Source organism: Curcuma longa, chromosome 4, assembly GCF_044706935.1.
Source record: "Curcuma longa cultivar G26 ecotype Majalengka, Jawa Barat chromosome 4, ITB_CL_G26_1.1, whole genome shotgun sequence".
Classification (NCBI taxonomy): domain Eukaryota; kingdom Viridiplantae; phylum Streptophyta; class Magnoliopsida; order Zingiberales; family Zingiberaceae; genus Curcuma; species Curcuma longa.
This window is the reverse complement of record NC_133864.1, coordinates 3089472-3106075: the sequence shown is the minus strand read 5'-3', so window position 1 is coordinate 3106075 and position 16604 is coordinate 3089472. Positions and strand designations below refer to the sequence as shown.

At 38.1% G+C, this 16604-nt stretch overlaps 1 pseudogene; it reads right to left on the bottom strand.

Moving 5' to 3' along the window:
- Positions 1-11886: 11886 nt before the first annotated feature.
- LOC141826395 (uncharacterized) lies at positions 11887-14257 on the bottom strand (annotated as a pseudogene).
- Positions 14258-16604: the final 2347 nt, after the last annotated feature.

The following is a 16604-nucleotide window of genomic DNA, read 5'->3' as shown; positions in this document are numbered from 1 at the left end:
TGTTAGCTCTTGAGAGAATGAAGATATAAAATAAGATAAAAGAAAAGGAAATTGACATATAAATAGAATTTTATATTTTTATAATAATATAATAATTATAATTAATATAAAATTAATTAATTTTACTGTTATTTTTAGAATGATGCATTAATTTAGTCATGCTTAATTCTTATGCATACAGCAACTTCTCATGCATATAGGCGTGCAAGTGTGAGTAATACATTAAATGCACGAAGCGGTATCAAATTCTCATGTGTAGCCATGCAAACGTGATGTGGCCTTGCAGAAATCAAAGCACTATGATCTCACGAAACGAACGCATTGTTTGATTGATATAAAATTTTTTTTATTAAAATATTTTTTTAATAAGAATGGGCCCCATTAAAATTGAGGCCCTAGGCATAGGCCTTAGTGGCCTATGCCTTGAGCCGGCCCTGAGTGTACACAGTTACAGTAATAGTAACAAATGTTCCGCTGATGACAAGGTCAACAATGTTGGATATTGGAATTTTAATGGATCAATATGATTTTATAAAAAAATCAGAATGTCATCAATTGATGAAAGTCATAATTGACTTTAAAATCGAAATCTACGTTTTACGTAGATAGATTTAGATTATTAATTCGCTCAAAATCGATTAAGGGTGAATGAGAAATTAATTGTTTAAAATCAGTCCAAAATAACATTAATTGTTAATTAATGTTATATAAGGAAATACATGGGGAATAGTTCCACATCAGAAATTTTTGATGGATTTTCTTTTCTTATTAATAATGTTGTGTTAATGGAGTTAACACAAAAAACCATGTACTCTCTTCTCAGGGGCGAGAAGCCCGCCACGCGCGCACGTGCGCAATGAGTGCTTTATCGGCGCACGTGACAATGCCTATGTGGCATCCACGTGGGCAAGAAAAGATGACTGGACTGTTGATTGGGCGAACGGATGACAACCGTTGATCAAAGAGGTATGATGGATCACATGCGATGTGATCCTAGAGCGTTGGATCGCGAAGAGTCACGATTTGACTATTGGTGGTGGTGCTTGATTTGAAGTGTCAGATCAAATGGATCTTTGGATCCAGATCCGACGGCTGATGACCAGAGAGGAGATCTGAGGGTCACAACCCTTCAGATTTGATGGATAGGATTAAGAGGGCAATCTGAAGGGTTACAACCCTCTAGATCAAACGGCCTAAATCGATCCTGCCCAAAGGGCATAGCTACTCACCAAAAGGTATTCCACCTCTTCCTTTAATATGAATTGAGGGACCACCTCTTCTTTCAATGTCTGGTGAGTATGAATTTATGGACAAAAGTGAAGCAATGGCTATGAATCTGACATAATCTGCCCAACATCCCGAGGCTATTACGCACCGTCTAAGCAAATTCCAAGGCAATGGGCACTTGACTAAATTAAAGCGTGAATTTTGACTATCTCGTGTATGATCTATCTTTTGTGGCAAACTAGAAATAAGTGTCAATATGAGAGTGATGTGTCTCGTGTCGATAGATTGGTTGTCAAAGTGCAAGCACATGTCTATTGTTTTGTAGATATCTGATCATGTACAACAACTTTTGATTTTATAATATTTACATTTGATTCTTTATTAGGGCATATCCGATATCATATTTGATGGAAATCTTACATTGGACGGCCTTGGTCCTAAGTATATATCCACATTAAAAAAAATTACTGAGAGTTTATCTTCACAAACAATGTACTTAATTGAATATTGGAGCATCCTTACTAGGAGGGCAAAAACTACGGAGATCAACTGCCGACGTATTATTGTGATTGTTTTCATATGTACTAGATGAGCGAATTAAGAAAGGAGTATCCACATTCAAGATTAATTAGACAAAACTTAAATACTTAAATTATAAAATAATAATAATAAAATAAAATAATTTACCATCATTTAGTCAATTCAAATAAAAAAATAAAAAATAATCCACCTAAATAAAATATTTATGTTTAAGCAACAAGGCAACAGTAAACCATTAAGTCAATTGAATTTGCTAGATTTTAAACTTCGATCTAAACACCTATTCGTTGATTGAAGATACGTACGTGTAAGTAAAAAAACTCTTTTCTAAATTATCCAAAATGATATTCACTCATTTCATATATATGTCTTTAATTTGTGGATGCTCCACCCTTCAAGTCTTTCTCATCAAATTCAATTAAGTACAGTCACACTAACCTAGCTATATATATCAATTATCAATAGGTTTTGATTTAAAATTAAAATTAACGTTGAGTTACGTTCAATATGATTAATTCGTACGTCTAATTGAATTAGTACATGCAATTTGATTTTCAATTTAATTTCCTTACATATATTTTTAATTTATAAAAATAAACGATGTTAGTTTTTATTATTTTTTAATTTAAAAAATTCAAAAAGTATGAAATTTTTACTAGCCAAAACCTAAAGATCGTTACGTTATTTGATGTTTCAAATTGATAAATTAACAGAATGATTAATTTTGAGGAATTAAATCCGTCACCAATTAATTAAAAATTTAGTAAACAGTGCTGCGATTAACGTGCAATATTACTCTTTTAATCGTCCTACGAATCTATCGCAAGAACATCATTAATTAATTAATCAATCTTTGATAATTAACTCTCCTGCTTAAGCTCGCGAATTGGAGTTGGATTGGGTGGCTATGTCAACATTATTAATTAATTAATCCTTGACTTTACCTTGATTCTTTAAAACTTAATGAATTAATTAAATTTACCAACAAAATACATGAAAAAATAAAGATAATTAAAAATCTATAAAAATAAAAAAATAACCACAAACATATTTCTCCATCAGTTCGAACACTCTCTCGCCGAAGATGAAGCGGACGAGGCCCAAGAAGTCATGGACGGTCTGTGGTAACTTCCTACCGCCGATGAGCATCTTCACTAGGAACGCAAAGTCGTATGCCCCTTGGAAGGTTATCCATGAGACGGTTGTCACCGGGAATTGGCCCAAGGAAAGCAAGCCGGAGGCCGCGAGGTGCGCGGAGAACCGATGAGAGTCGATGCCCCATGTTTTATTCTTTTGGAAGTCGATGCCGTTAGCCTTGAGTAGCTCGATGGAGGAGGGGGCGTAGCGATCGCGATCGATGTCGAAGTCGCAGAAATTAAATTCCCACACATAGCGCATAAAAGTGCCGTCACAAGGGAGGTTACCGGCGGCGTCGGAGAGGGTGAGGCCGACCTGGATGATGCGGAGGGCGTCGACGTTGGCGCGGATCAAGTCGTAACGTTGAGCAACGTTGAGGGTGCAATAGGGATTCTTGGAGGTGATGATGATGCCCGGATACTCAGTGTCCAAGGCGACAAAAGGATGGAAGGGGAGGATGGAGCGGATGAGAGCGAACTCCTGATCGAGGTTGTGAGCCCAAACGGAACGAACCTCGACTCTGCTGGTGGCAACGGAAGGGGAAGCGAGCATATTGCCCTTCGGCAGCAACTGCAGCGGCCATGAGGTCCACAATATTAGAAATATGGAAGCTTGCGGAAGGAGAAGTGCAGTTGGCGGAAGGAGAAGCATGCAGTTGGAGTAAGAAGTGAAGGGAAGGGGATGGCAGAGTACGTTTAAATAGCTAGAGGAGATCGAAGAGCGAAATCCGGGAGAGAGTAATTAAACAGAATTAGTTAAAGTCAGTCAGTTTAATTTAATTCGCAAGTTATTTATATTGAATTAACAGAATTATTAATTAGTTGCCTCTAATTAATTATTAAAATTAAAATATATATATTGATTTTATTTATAAGCTACTTATTTATTTATATAATGGTAATTAATGATTTGATGTGATGTGTGAATTACTCTACGTATTTAAGCATCTTAGTCAAAATCTTAGGGAGTGGAAATCAATTAATTATTATTTTTTAAATATTATTATTTTATTAAAAAATAACAAATAATTAAACTGTTTCATTAAAATAGTCGAAAAATAATTGTTTTCTAGTTTAAAAATAAATATATCATGGTTAAACACATGTTTAAAAAAATATACTACAATTTTTCCATTAATTAGCGGTGTCATTTAAAGTCCAACTAATATATATTTTTAAGTTAAAATTATGTAAAAATAATTAGAGTTGATTGATGTTTGACTCATGAGTGACTCATGAACAATAAAACAAAATATTATAAGTTCAAATTCTGCTAAAAAAATTATCGAACATATTCGAGTTTGACATGAATTCGATAATTTAAAATATAAATTGAATATTTTTTCAATCGGCTCGAAAAGCTCACGAACAAGCTTGATTTATTTACACCACTAGAAAAAATGCTCAAAATTTGACAATTGAGAATACGGTGTCATTATCTCTTTGAGTGAAAGATACTAGCACATTGGGAAACTAATGCTACAACCTTTGTGCAGAGTAGTTTCGAGGCGGCTAGCTCTACCAACAGAACTACCTCAACATCGGCAGCAAGTAATGGTGCGGGTGGGCGGTCCGCACCAAGGCAGAGCGCAAGGCAACTACGAGTCTGAGCAGCCCGCACAAGCAACTGATGAAGATTGTCTCTTGGAACATAAGGGGTATTCACAATGCCCTTAAACAGAGGGGGATCCAACACCTCCTCAAAAACAAAGGCATCAATGTAATGACACTACTAGAAACTAAGCTCAACCAAGACACATTGAGCAGTATTTTGCAACAATGACTCCCAGGTAAGGGCATGGTGCACAATTTCTCTTTCTAACAGTGGGAGTATTCCTCTCCTTTAGAACAAATAGCTTGCGGGCTTAGAAGTGCTAGAGACAACCAACCAACTCATCCACTACCGGATTCGATTCCTTATCGCTAGGTATCGAATACTTGTCACCTTCGCATATGGCCTTCACGCGGCGACTGCCATGGCAATCGCTGGAGGAGCTTGTTGGTGGTGTCTTTGAGCCTTGGCTGATCGTGGGCGATTTCAATGCCTTGCTCTCAGCTGTGGATAAAGTTGGCGAGCAACTAGTCACCAACTATGAACTACATGATTTCTAGCACTTTATGCATAACCAAGTTATCGTGGATCTACAAAGCATTGACTGTCATTTGACTTGGACCAATGGTACGGTCTCTTGCAAACTTGATCGTGCTTTAGTTAACTAGCACTGGTTAATGGCTATGCAGAATTCCTTCCCCTGGGATATGATGATTATCTAATCATTTATGCTGCCTACTTGAAGGTGAACAACAAAGGCTCAAGCCTTTCAAGTTCTTCAATATGTCGGCCTTGCATCCTACCTATCAAGATTTAGTGTCGAAAGATTGGGCAGCCTCGATTTTTAGTACTAATCAGTACATTTTGAAAGGCAAGATAAACAAGCTAAAAGCAAAGTTATAGGCACTAAATCAACAACACTTCCATCACAACAAGTGTTGCGGGCTAAGGAAGCGTTCGAGGGAGCCCAAGGAGCAACATTGCAAGGGGGAAGGCCTCCTGCTGACTTTGAGCAAATATGAGGCCATGCAACAATGCTTGCAAAAACGGAGAAATCTTTCTACCAATAGCGAGCCAAATGTACCTTCCTGAGGGAAGGGGATAAATGCACCAAGTTCTATCACGATCTCGTAAAGTGGAACAACATGTGCAACTCCATTGTGGCCATCACCAAAGCATAAGGTGAACACACCACGAGCATTGAAGAGGTTGCTACGAAATTTGTGAGCCACTTCCAAAACCTACTATGCCAGGCGGCAAGTTGCCCACCATTGGACCATGTACGATTGATGAGGCAATGGCTAACAGACTCCCAGCGACAGGAGCTCATCAGACCAGTTTCTTTGGAGGAAATTAAGGCTACAATGCTTGATATTGGCTGTAACAAGGCATCAGGCCTAGATGGGTATGGGACAAAGTTCTTCACCACAGCATTAGACAAATTGAGCCAAATTTTTAGCGTGCAGTGCAAGAGTTTGTAGTATCGTTTAGGAGCACTATAGGGGGTGAATAGCGATTCTTGCTATTTTCATAATTTTTAAAAAACTCATGTAACTTGCATAAGTAAATCAGAACATACAACGGAAAATAACACAAATGACACGATTTGTTTTACTTGGTTCAAAGCCACAGGCTACAACTCAAGGCCTACGATTAGTGATTATTTTATATGGGCAATTCCCTAAATAACTCCTCTCTTACGAAAGAGAGTTAATCACTTTATAAAATAATTAGGATCAGTAGCACGTATACCGACCTATAAAACTTTTAGTACAAATGTAATGAGTAGGTTTACCAACAGAGTAGTAATGGATGTGTAGATTTCATTGCAGTTCGTCGGCGTGATGACAGCGTTTTGGATGGAAGATTTTTGTGCATACGGTCATTATTGAGTCGTATTCAAATGCTTCTAGGGTTTGCCCTCGAGGTTGCTTATACGGACTGATCCAGAAGCCTGGAAGCCTTTTCGAGCGCCTCCATGTCACTCCATTGATTCATTTTTGATGCTAACTCAGCATCTTCCAACGCTTTCATCCCTTCCAGGCGCCTAGATGCTGACGTGGAGGTTGTCGGATTAGCATTGACTCCGCAATGTCTTATCCAGATCCAGACACTTGGAACCTTTTTGAGCGCCCGAAGGCTGAGGTGTTTCGACACTGTGACTTTGCCACCTCACTGCCTCGTTGGCCCATTTTGCAAACATCCAGTCACCTGAAATCAATCCAGGCGCCTGACCATTCTATCGGTTGGATCCAAATAAGGGCACTTGGTGTTATATTTTAGAGGTGTCCTAAAACAATCACCTTATGGTTATACTATTTATTGGATAAATAGTAATTTATTATTTGAATGCACATTTTTTATTTATTTGATTGAATCTTAAATTCATTTACTGAATGCCCGCATTATGATTCATAGCATGAGAGAATTTGCGATTGGATCACAACTAGTGAGCATCTCTACATGTGAAATTATGAATATATTGAAATAATCCTTAGTCAAAAAAATTGATGAACACGGTCGTCATCAATTTTGTTGAGACTAGCACGTGTTAAACTCCTTTGGTTTGTCAAGCAGCCGATCTCACTATTGGAGACATTGCATCATGAGAGTTAAATGTGGATGTTAGTTAAAGGTAACTAGTTCATTGGAGTGACCTGCCGTGAGACTTCATATGGTTCTATACATATGTCAATGAAGATCTCAGTGCAGCTTAAGTGTGAGTTTCCTTTGACTTGTGGTATTCAAGTCACCTTGGTCATGGATGTTTATACTTTGACATCTTAAGCAAACATCTCCAGGAGATGTGAATCCGGGATTATTCCGTAAAAGTTGAAGTACCCGAAGGTATTTGAATAACCCACAGAGGATTCACCACTCTTTGTAAAAAGAGACGTATATCCTACGACCGCTTGTCAGGATTGTTACTAGAAGTCTTTGGCCAAAGCATAACATGTCAAGAGTATGGTATTCTTGGACACATGTACAAGTAACTTGAATCCATGGGACAAGAAAGCAAGCTTGGGTTAGGTGTGGCATAGTCAGTCTAGTGAGGGCTGACACATATAGACTATGTACCAAACTAAGCAAGTATAAGACGGTGAAAGGAACGAAGCACGTTTCATTTTAGTTGCTGAAGGATTTAAAAATTATTCTGGAATCAATCATTGATTTTTCGATCAATTTGGGATCATGATATACTACTAGGTGACACTCATGATCATTTCACGATTAATGGTTAATTACAGACGATCAACATAACTGGGAACCTATTGGGTCACACACACTACAAGTTTTTCGAAGGACTTAAAATGAGTTTGAGAATTAGATTCTCAGATCGAGAGAAATAAAGTCTTGTTGGACCAAATAAAGAGTAAAATAATGAACTTCATCTTATGAAGATGAAATAAACAAAACTAGTTTGATTTAAATCAGAGGTCGATTGGTTATTGAATCAAATGATTTAATTTTGAACCAAATTAAACCAACTTGCTTTGGTTCATGATGGAAAATATTTTAGACAAAATAGAAGGGATGAAGGGCTTCGTCTTGTGAAGATAAATTGAACAAAACTAGTTTGAGTCAAATCGAAAGTCATTTGGTTATTGAACCAAGCGATTTAGTTTTGAACTACATTAAACTCGATACGGTTTGCTACAGTAGTGGTTCGGTTTGCTATAGTAAGCTAAACCTGGTTTAGGGTTTCTTAGTTTTTTTATCTTCTCCAATTTAATCTGTTTCTTCCCGTCAGCTGTCGCAAACTCACAGATCACCAGATCGCGATTTGGCTGGTGTCAAAATGCGTTCCCACATGATTTAAAGCCACCGATCGCATGAGAGAGTTGGTGTGGAAAAACCCTAGCTTTGTCGCTTCTCTTTGTTGTTGAGCGGTGTTCTTCCTCCTTTGATCGCGACGTCTTCTCTGTTGCTCCCGACCATGCGAAGTCGTCGGTGCGTCGAGTGCTAACAACAAGCATAGGAGCAGAGGAAGCCCTAGCGTCGGACGATCTACCTCCTCCAAGTGTAGTTGGCCTTCGTCGCACCCCTGCTCCGGCTGAGCTAGCCCTTCCTATGTGAGCATGGTGGTTTTAGGTTTTTGGCTTGCGGCTGTGAGGAGAAAATCATGCACGATGGTTTCTTCCTTGTTATGAAAAATAGCGGGAGACAATAGTGGAGGATAGTCAGTCGCATGGGAGAGACGCATGCCCCTTCTTCCAAACGGAACTGTGTTGAGGGACCACTAGCATTGGACGTCGGTGGCTGGTTCTTTTTCAGTGTTGCTGAGTAGAGTTAGACACCTGTGGTTGGTGCCATCCAGCACAGTCGTTCGAAAGCAAGGGTGGAGAGTTTTATCAACAATCACCGCCGTCTATCGGAGAGCCCTTGATGGCAGAAAATCATTTCCAGCCACTAGAAGTCGCTGCTGGAGCATTGGGGCCACTGTCGGATTATTAGAGCTATTGAAATTTTCCATTGTCAAGAGTTTATGAAGTGATTGTTGATTGTTCCATCAACGTTTGAAAGGTTACGACCGTTTATCTTTATCGACGATCAAAGGTTGACCAGCGAAAACTACACTAGGTAATACGATTGCCAGTGATAGTTAGAAACGCTGAAAAATAATCACAACAAACCTTGTTGCATGTTTCCGGAATTAGGTTTTCTCTCAAATCGATCGTTATTGATCATCGGCTAGTACCAAAGATGATGACATAACTTGTGGCTTCGGAAGCCGCCCACATGAGAGCTTAACATGGATCACTAATAGAGGCAGAACTTTAGCAATGACCACTCAATTGATGCCAACTTCACTCAACATCATCAATAAAGTACACGTTGAATAATTTGTTGCTCTATAAAATTTTAATTTTCAATCATATCTTGTACACTGTTATTTTCTGAATTTACATGCGTGTATTATGATAATTAATTTTAATTATTATTCTATTTTTGCTGCGCACGTTTGCAGACGTATAAATACGTACATTGCACCAGGGCTATCCCAACACTTGGAACACAATGTTTCAATCCCTCCTTTCATGCATTACAAGTTAGTCCAAACATAACAGAAAAATAAACAGTTTAGCCAACTATTTGCTCTTGACTTTAGGTCTCCAATGAAACTCTAGATCAGACCGATGCCCAATCTCCTACTTCATGTCTCCAATGAAATCCGGGAGAGAGTAAACAGAATTAGTTCGTTAAAGTCAGTTTAATTTAATTCGCAAGTTATTTATATGGAATTAACAGAATTAATTAGTTGCCTCTAATTAATTATTAAAATAAAAAATATATTGATTTTATTTATAAGCTACTTATTTATATAATGGGAATTAATGATTTGATGTGATGTGTGAATTACTCTACGTATTTAAGCATCTTAGTCAAAATCTTAGGGAGTGGAAATCAATTAATTATTATTATTTAAATATTATTATTTTATTAAAAAATAACAAATAATTAAACTGTTTCATTAAAATAGTCAAAAAATAATTGTTTTCTAGTTTAAAAATAAATATATCATGGTTAAACACATGTTTAAAAAAATATACTACAATTTTTCCATTAATTAGCGGTGTCATTTAAAGTCCAACTAATATATATTTTTAAATTAAAATTATGTAAAAATAATTAGAGTTGATTCATGTTTGACTCACGAGCGACTCGTGAATAATCAAACAAAATATATAGGTTCGAATTCGGCTAAAAAAATTATTGAACATATTCGAGTTTGACTCAAAGTCGATAATTATTTCAAATACAAATTAAATATTTTTTCAATTGTCTCCAAAAGGTAACGAACAAGCTCGATTTGTTTACACCACTAACAAAAAATAGTCAAAATTAGACAAGCGAGATCATGGGGTCATTGTTTTATTGAATGAAAGAGACTAGCACATCGGGAAACCAATGCTCTTACTTTTCTATCCCAATTCTTTTGAGTTTTTTGGTTAACCTAGATATTCACTTCTTACGATCCGATTAATCCCGCAAAGTGGATGACCCGAAACCGATTAATCCCGCAAAATGGATGACCCGATTTTATAGAAGTTTTCCACCAACTACTAGAGTAAATTCGAGAAGTACAGATGTCCATGGCCCAACAATCCATCATCACCAATAGTTCGAGCACTATGTGTTAGGGGGTGAATAGCTCTGATCGCTTCTCGTCTTGAATATGGACTCGTCGTTTGAATACGCAGTAGAAATTTAAATCAAAATCGACACCATATGCACAACACTTTGATTTTACTTTATTTCTGCTTCATTGAGGTGACTAATTCAAGACATACTCTTAGTGATCTCCCTCCACTATAAACTCTTCCTTTTCGGATATTTTTCAGAGGTAGAAAAGTCTTTTACAATACGTTCTTACAAGAATAAGATACAAAGACAAAAGAAATCAAAAATAATTTTACAATGAAATTTTATTTTAGATACTTTCTTGTTGCTTAGAATAACTTCCCATTGAATCAGAAATACATTAACACTTCACCTTAGAATCTCCAAGAGCCGACACCTTCAAATCTCCACGAAACCTCATTTTCTATGATTACTTTCAGGGTAATTTTCACCGGGCAATCGATTGGTAACCATTACCAATTGATTGCCATCGAATTCGACCATTCAAACCTGTCAAACAGCTATTTTTTACCTTATCAATAGATTATTTGCCTCCAGTCACTCTGGCTAATCGATTCGAAAATATTCTATTCATTGCTAGAATGCCACTAATCAATTGCTGGAACTCACCAATAGATTGGTACTGCAACAAAATACTAGCAGTAAACATAGGCACTATAGCAACCCCTCGCAGGCATTGTAGCAAACCTTAATTTTCAAGGTATAGAGTTTGTAGTAACCCTTGGAACTGCAGGACCCTTAGTACTGTAGCAAAATTCCTAATTAATGTATCAAACCCAAAAAATACCTTAAAATCTTAATTTCGAAGTTTAGAGTTCATCGGTCAATCAATACGCCCTATCAATCGACTAATATTTATGTTCTAACTTTAATAAGTATTTTCATCTTGCTGATATCTGGTTGATTTTAATTTATCAGGACTTCCTTTGCTCAACATCTAACCAATCTAGATCTATTGAAATTTTTTATTGTCTTATATCCGGTCAACCTTGACTTGCAAAGACTTCTTATCTTATGCCTAACATTTGGTCAATCATGATCTATTACCAAAACTTCCTTTGCTCAGCATCCGATCAACCTTGACCTGCCGAGACTTCTCATTGCATGCCAATTGTCTAATCCTCTATGATTCACTTGGACTTTTCATCTCGTGCTAAGTGTTTAATCATTCATGACCCACTTCGACTTTCCATCTCGTGTCAAGTGTCTGATCCTCCATGACTCACTTAGATTTTCCACCATCAAGTATCTAATCAATTTTTACCTACTTGATATTTAATTAACATATTAATCAAACATCGAAATCTCCGGAGTATTTCCTTGCAAGACATTGTTGAATATGGGAGATTCATATAACACATTAATATCGTTACGTGAACCAGCGACTCCAAAGAATGCATGTCATATCCACAAGTCATGAGACGCGACCGCTTCAAGTACGATTGTTGGTGACCCATGTCCCCTTGTAAATTGACCTTTCCAAGCAACTGGACAATTTTTCCATTTCCAGTGCATGCAATCAAGGCTACCCAACATGCCAGGGAAGCCGTGTCTCTCATCATGCATTTGAAGAAGACGCTGAACATCATCAGCATTTGGCCTTCTCAAGTACCTATCACCAAATATTTCAACCACATATTTGCAAAACTTGAAAAGGCACCTGATGGCAGTTGATTCACCCATACGTAGGTACTCGTCAAGATGGTCGGCGGGGATTCCATAAGCCAATTGACGAATCGCAGCGGTGCATTTTTGTAGTGGTGACAATCCTTTTCTTCGCACAGCATCGTCCCTATGTTGAAAAAATGCTGAATGATTCTGTAATGCATTCACTATGCGAAGGAATAACTCTCTTCGCATTCGAAATCGTCTTCGAAATATTTCATCGTGATACACCGGGTTTATAGAGAAATAATCATTGACGAGCCTCTCATGCCCGGCTTCACGATTTCTTTGGATGAACCTTCTTCTTTTGTGTGCGTCCCTCCTTTGATATGCTTCCATAAGTTGTTGGTGTTGTTGAAGAACCAATAACATCAGTTCTTCACCCGGATCTTGCTCATCGATTTCAACATGGACTTCGTCTTCACTTGTCGAGCTGGAACTTGAGCTAGAGCTACCTGTAGAATGAGACATTTTTAGAGGAAACACGTTTTAGTATATGTGTTTGAGAAATGGTATGATAGTCGAATGAAAATCTCGTAGCACAATGTGTCTATATATATTGTTTTCCTCATGCAACGGCTAGTTGGAACGACTAGTTTCAACGGTTAGTTTGTAACGTTTAATTTGTAACGTTTAGTTGCAACAGCTAGTTAGCTAGTTTAATTTGTAACAGTTAGTTTTTTCGTAACGGTTAGGCTAGTTTCCATAGTTTCCAACGGCTAGTTTACAATGACTATTTTACAAAATTATAATAATTGAAAATCACATTAATCGAAATGAGAAATACAATAATTAAAAATTACAATCACTCGAAAATACAATAATACTAGAAAATGAATATTGAGTAAACAATTTAGATATTCCATCTCGCCCTAATATCCTGGCATAGACATTCATGTATGATAAGCTGCTCCTTTGTCATCTGCGATGTGTCTTTGTTCAATATTTTGTACTCCTTCAACTTCAAGTGACGATTCTTAGCTTCAGATTTGGACAACGCAGCTTTTGCCTTAATCTCCTCTACTTCGAGTTGTTTTTGCTTCAGATCGACTTCGGACTTCTTCACGCTTGTGTACTCAGTGAACTTTGCGAAAATATTATTGTAGTTTATTGCCAGATCCTCCATGGTCGATTTTACTTTCTCTTTTCCCTTTCTTTTTGCTGCCTTCTGTCCCATTGGACGAGTATCTTCATCATCCAGGTCTATACTCACATTTTGGTTGGAAGAGGTGTTGCTTGCTCCTGACTCTGAGGTCCTCGTCTTCTTTGTCGCCACAAAGTGATCAGCAGACTGTGGAGTAAACATTGGACGGTCTTTGACAATTCTCCACACATGCTCAAGATTGAATGCAACGCCATTGTTTTCGGATTGATATTTTTCGTACGCAAACCTCAATATATCTTCGTCACTGTGACCACTTCGATATGAACTATAAACACTATTGTAATTTGCATTAAATCGATATACCTTCTTTTGGATTGTATTGTGCCAATGTGACCGTATAACATTTGCACTTCTGGTCTTTGAACCTGAGGGACGATTCTCATTGTAGTAGCTTGCAACACGTCCCCAAAAAGCATCCGCCTTTTGATCATTGCCGATTATTGGATCATCACTGATAGTGACAAAACTTCTCGCTAAGACCTCGTCTTCAACCTTTGTCCAACTTGAACGCTTTCTTGTACCCTCAGCATTTGAAATCACTTTTTCAACATTGACCACCTCAATTGGGGATTCCCGATCGGAAAGTTGAGTCTCCGGGACAAAAGTTGGAGTTGCAGGTTCATTCGACATTGGAGGAGTGAAAGACATACCAGTAGTGTGTGGGGTACCATATCCATGAACAACCGGCGGCGTGAAATACGGATGACTCATATTTTGCCAATATTCGGCTGGAAGCGGTTGATATGGACTTCGAGGGGCATAATTTGGATGATTCAAAGAATTTCCAAAACCTTGGAAATTTTGAAGATTTTGTGGAGGAAACGACATATTTGGAAATGGATATGGGTATTGATAATTTGGTGGAATTTGTGGATTTTGGGAAGATGAATATTCTTGTGGGTTGTTTGTAGAATTCAAGAAATTTGAGAAAAAAGCCCTATTATTTTCATCCATTTCGAATAGAAAATAAGATTGTAGGGACTTTAAAAATAGATGGAGAGAATGTTTAGAGAGTAGGATTGGAGAGTATAGTGAGTCATTGGTAGATATTTATAGACAAAATTTTAAACTAGCCGTTAAAAAATAGTCGTAAAAAACTAGCCATTTTATTTAATTTTTAATTTTAAAATTTATAATTTTTTAATAAAAATTAAAACTAGCCGTTAAAAAATAGCCGTTAAAAAACTAACCGTTTTATTTAATTTTTAATTTTAAAATTTATAATTTTTTAATAAAAATTAAAATTAGCCGTTAAAAAACTAACCGTTTTATTTAATTTTTAATTTTAAAATTTATAATTTTTTAATAAAAATTAAAATTAGCCGTTAATAGCCGTTAAAATTAACCATTTATTAAATACATTTAAAAAATAAAAAAAATAAAAAAAAAAAAAAAAAAAGAAAGCATGCAGGGTGGGCCAGACTGGCCCACCCCGCAGTCGTTTAACGCGTTCAAAGAATTGAACGCGTTAAACGACGTTAACGCCCCACATTGCTGTGGGGCGTTATAACGAGGCATCTGAACGCGCGATTAAAATAAAAATGGCACCCCACTTCACTTGTCGGCACGAGCGGAAAAAATCGCTGGTGCCAACACGACGTATCGTAATGCATTCTGAGGTAACCAACACATTATAGAGTTGAAAAGGAGAAAATTTTATGTTTTGATCATCTCCATTGGAGGTCTATAAGACCATCAGCCGGTTTTCCCCAAAACCGGCTGATGGCTTATTTAAATTTATAAAAATCAAAAATTTATATCTACATGACTGAGGAAGTGGAAGGAACTCATTGGTGTCATGTGACACCAAGTATAATATATGTATAATTGAAAATAAAAATGGCACCCCACTTCACAAGCCACAGTTACGATACTTCACCTTTGGAGAAGATGCCGATGATGGAGACCTTGAATGGGGCCGCTTAGACATTTTTTCGAGCCGGTTGCAAGGTGCAGGGAGAAAAACAGAAATAACCGGAGTCTTGCTCGCTCCGTCAACGAGGTTTACCTAGCGAAGCATTAAGGTTGGTTAGAGGTTTTCACATTGACAACAAATCTTTGACATAGTCGAGGAGAGGTTTACCTGACTCTTGCACTTTAAGTGTGAGGCAGCGAGGGCGTGGCGTGTAAGAGCCGTGTGAGCCGTTCCGGTCGCCGGAGCAATGCCCTATGGAAACACAACGGAGATGCTGGAACAGACGTGAACTTGTCGGAGACGGATGGCCGAAATATACCAACCCCACCTTGGCCGGAGGAGACGAACAACGCGATGTCACTCGACTACTCAGGAATTAGCGAAACAGGTCTAGGGTTATGTTAGGGTTTTAGCTCGTATGTTTTTTAAACCCCCACAATAGCCGTTATGTTTTTTAAACCCCCACACTAATCCATCAGCCGGTTTTGGTCAAAACCGGCTGATGGCTTGCAAATCCCAGTAAAATTATACATCCAAGAGATCGCGATTAGCGAATCGTTGCGTCCAGTAATTAATGGCTGTCTCGTCGGTCATCGCACCCTAATTAAGGCCTAACCACCTCATATGCTGGACTCTCATTGGTTGCCGAGACGGTGGACGTCGGCCATTCGAACCATTCCTCCACATTATAAATACGTCCGGTATAAGCCAGCCTTCTGCCACAACTTTTCTCGCCGCATTGCTCCTTACCTCTTCCTTCATTTCTTTCTCATCCGATAAAGTATCATGGGCAGTGGAGCCGAGGACCGATTCGTTCAACAATTGATACACGAGAAGGAAGCAGCGGAAGAGCGAGCCAGGACTTTGGCGCTAGATGTGGCCCGGCTGCACCTCCGCGTCTTAATACTGCAAGGGGAACGGGATGAGGCCGTGGCGTTGAACACGGCGCGAGAACTGGAGCACATCGAAGCGATGGCCCGGGTCGCTGTCCTGGAGGGGGATCTCACTGCCGCCCTCGATCGTGCCCGAGCTATGGAGCAGAGTCTAGCCCAAGATCTTCGGCAAACCCGAGAGTTAAGGGACGAATTTACTGAAGGAGTGGTCGGGGTGAGGGCAATGGCCCGTGTAAACCTTCCCCTGGATAAACCGGGCATGGAAGATAATAATTAATGATCAATGAAATAAATTTATATTACAAAAATTGTGTTTATGATCCTAATCCTAATTAACATTTGTGGCTCTCACTAATGTAGATATAAA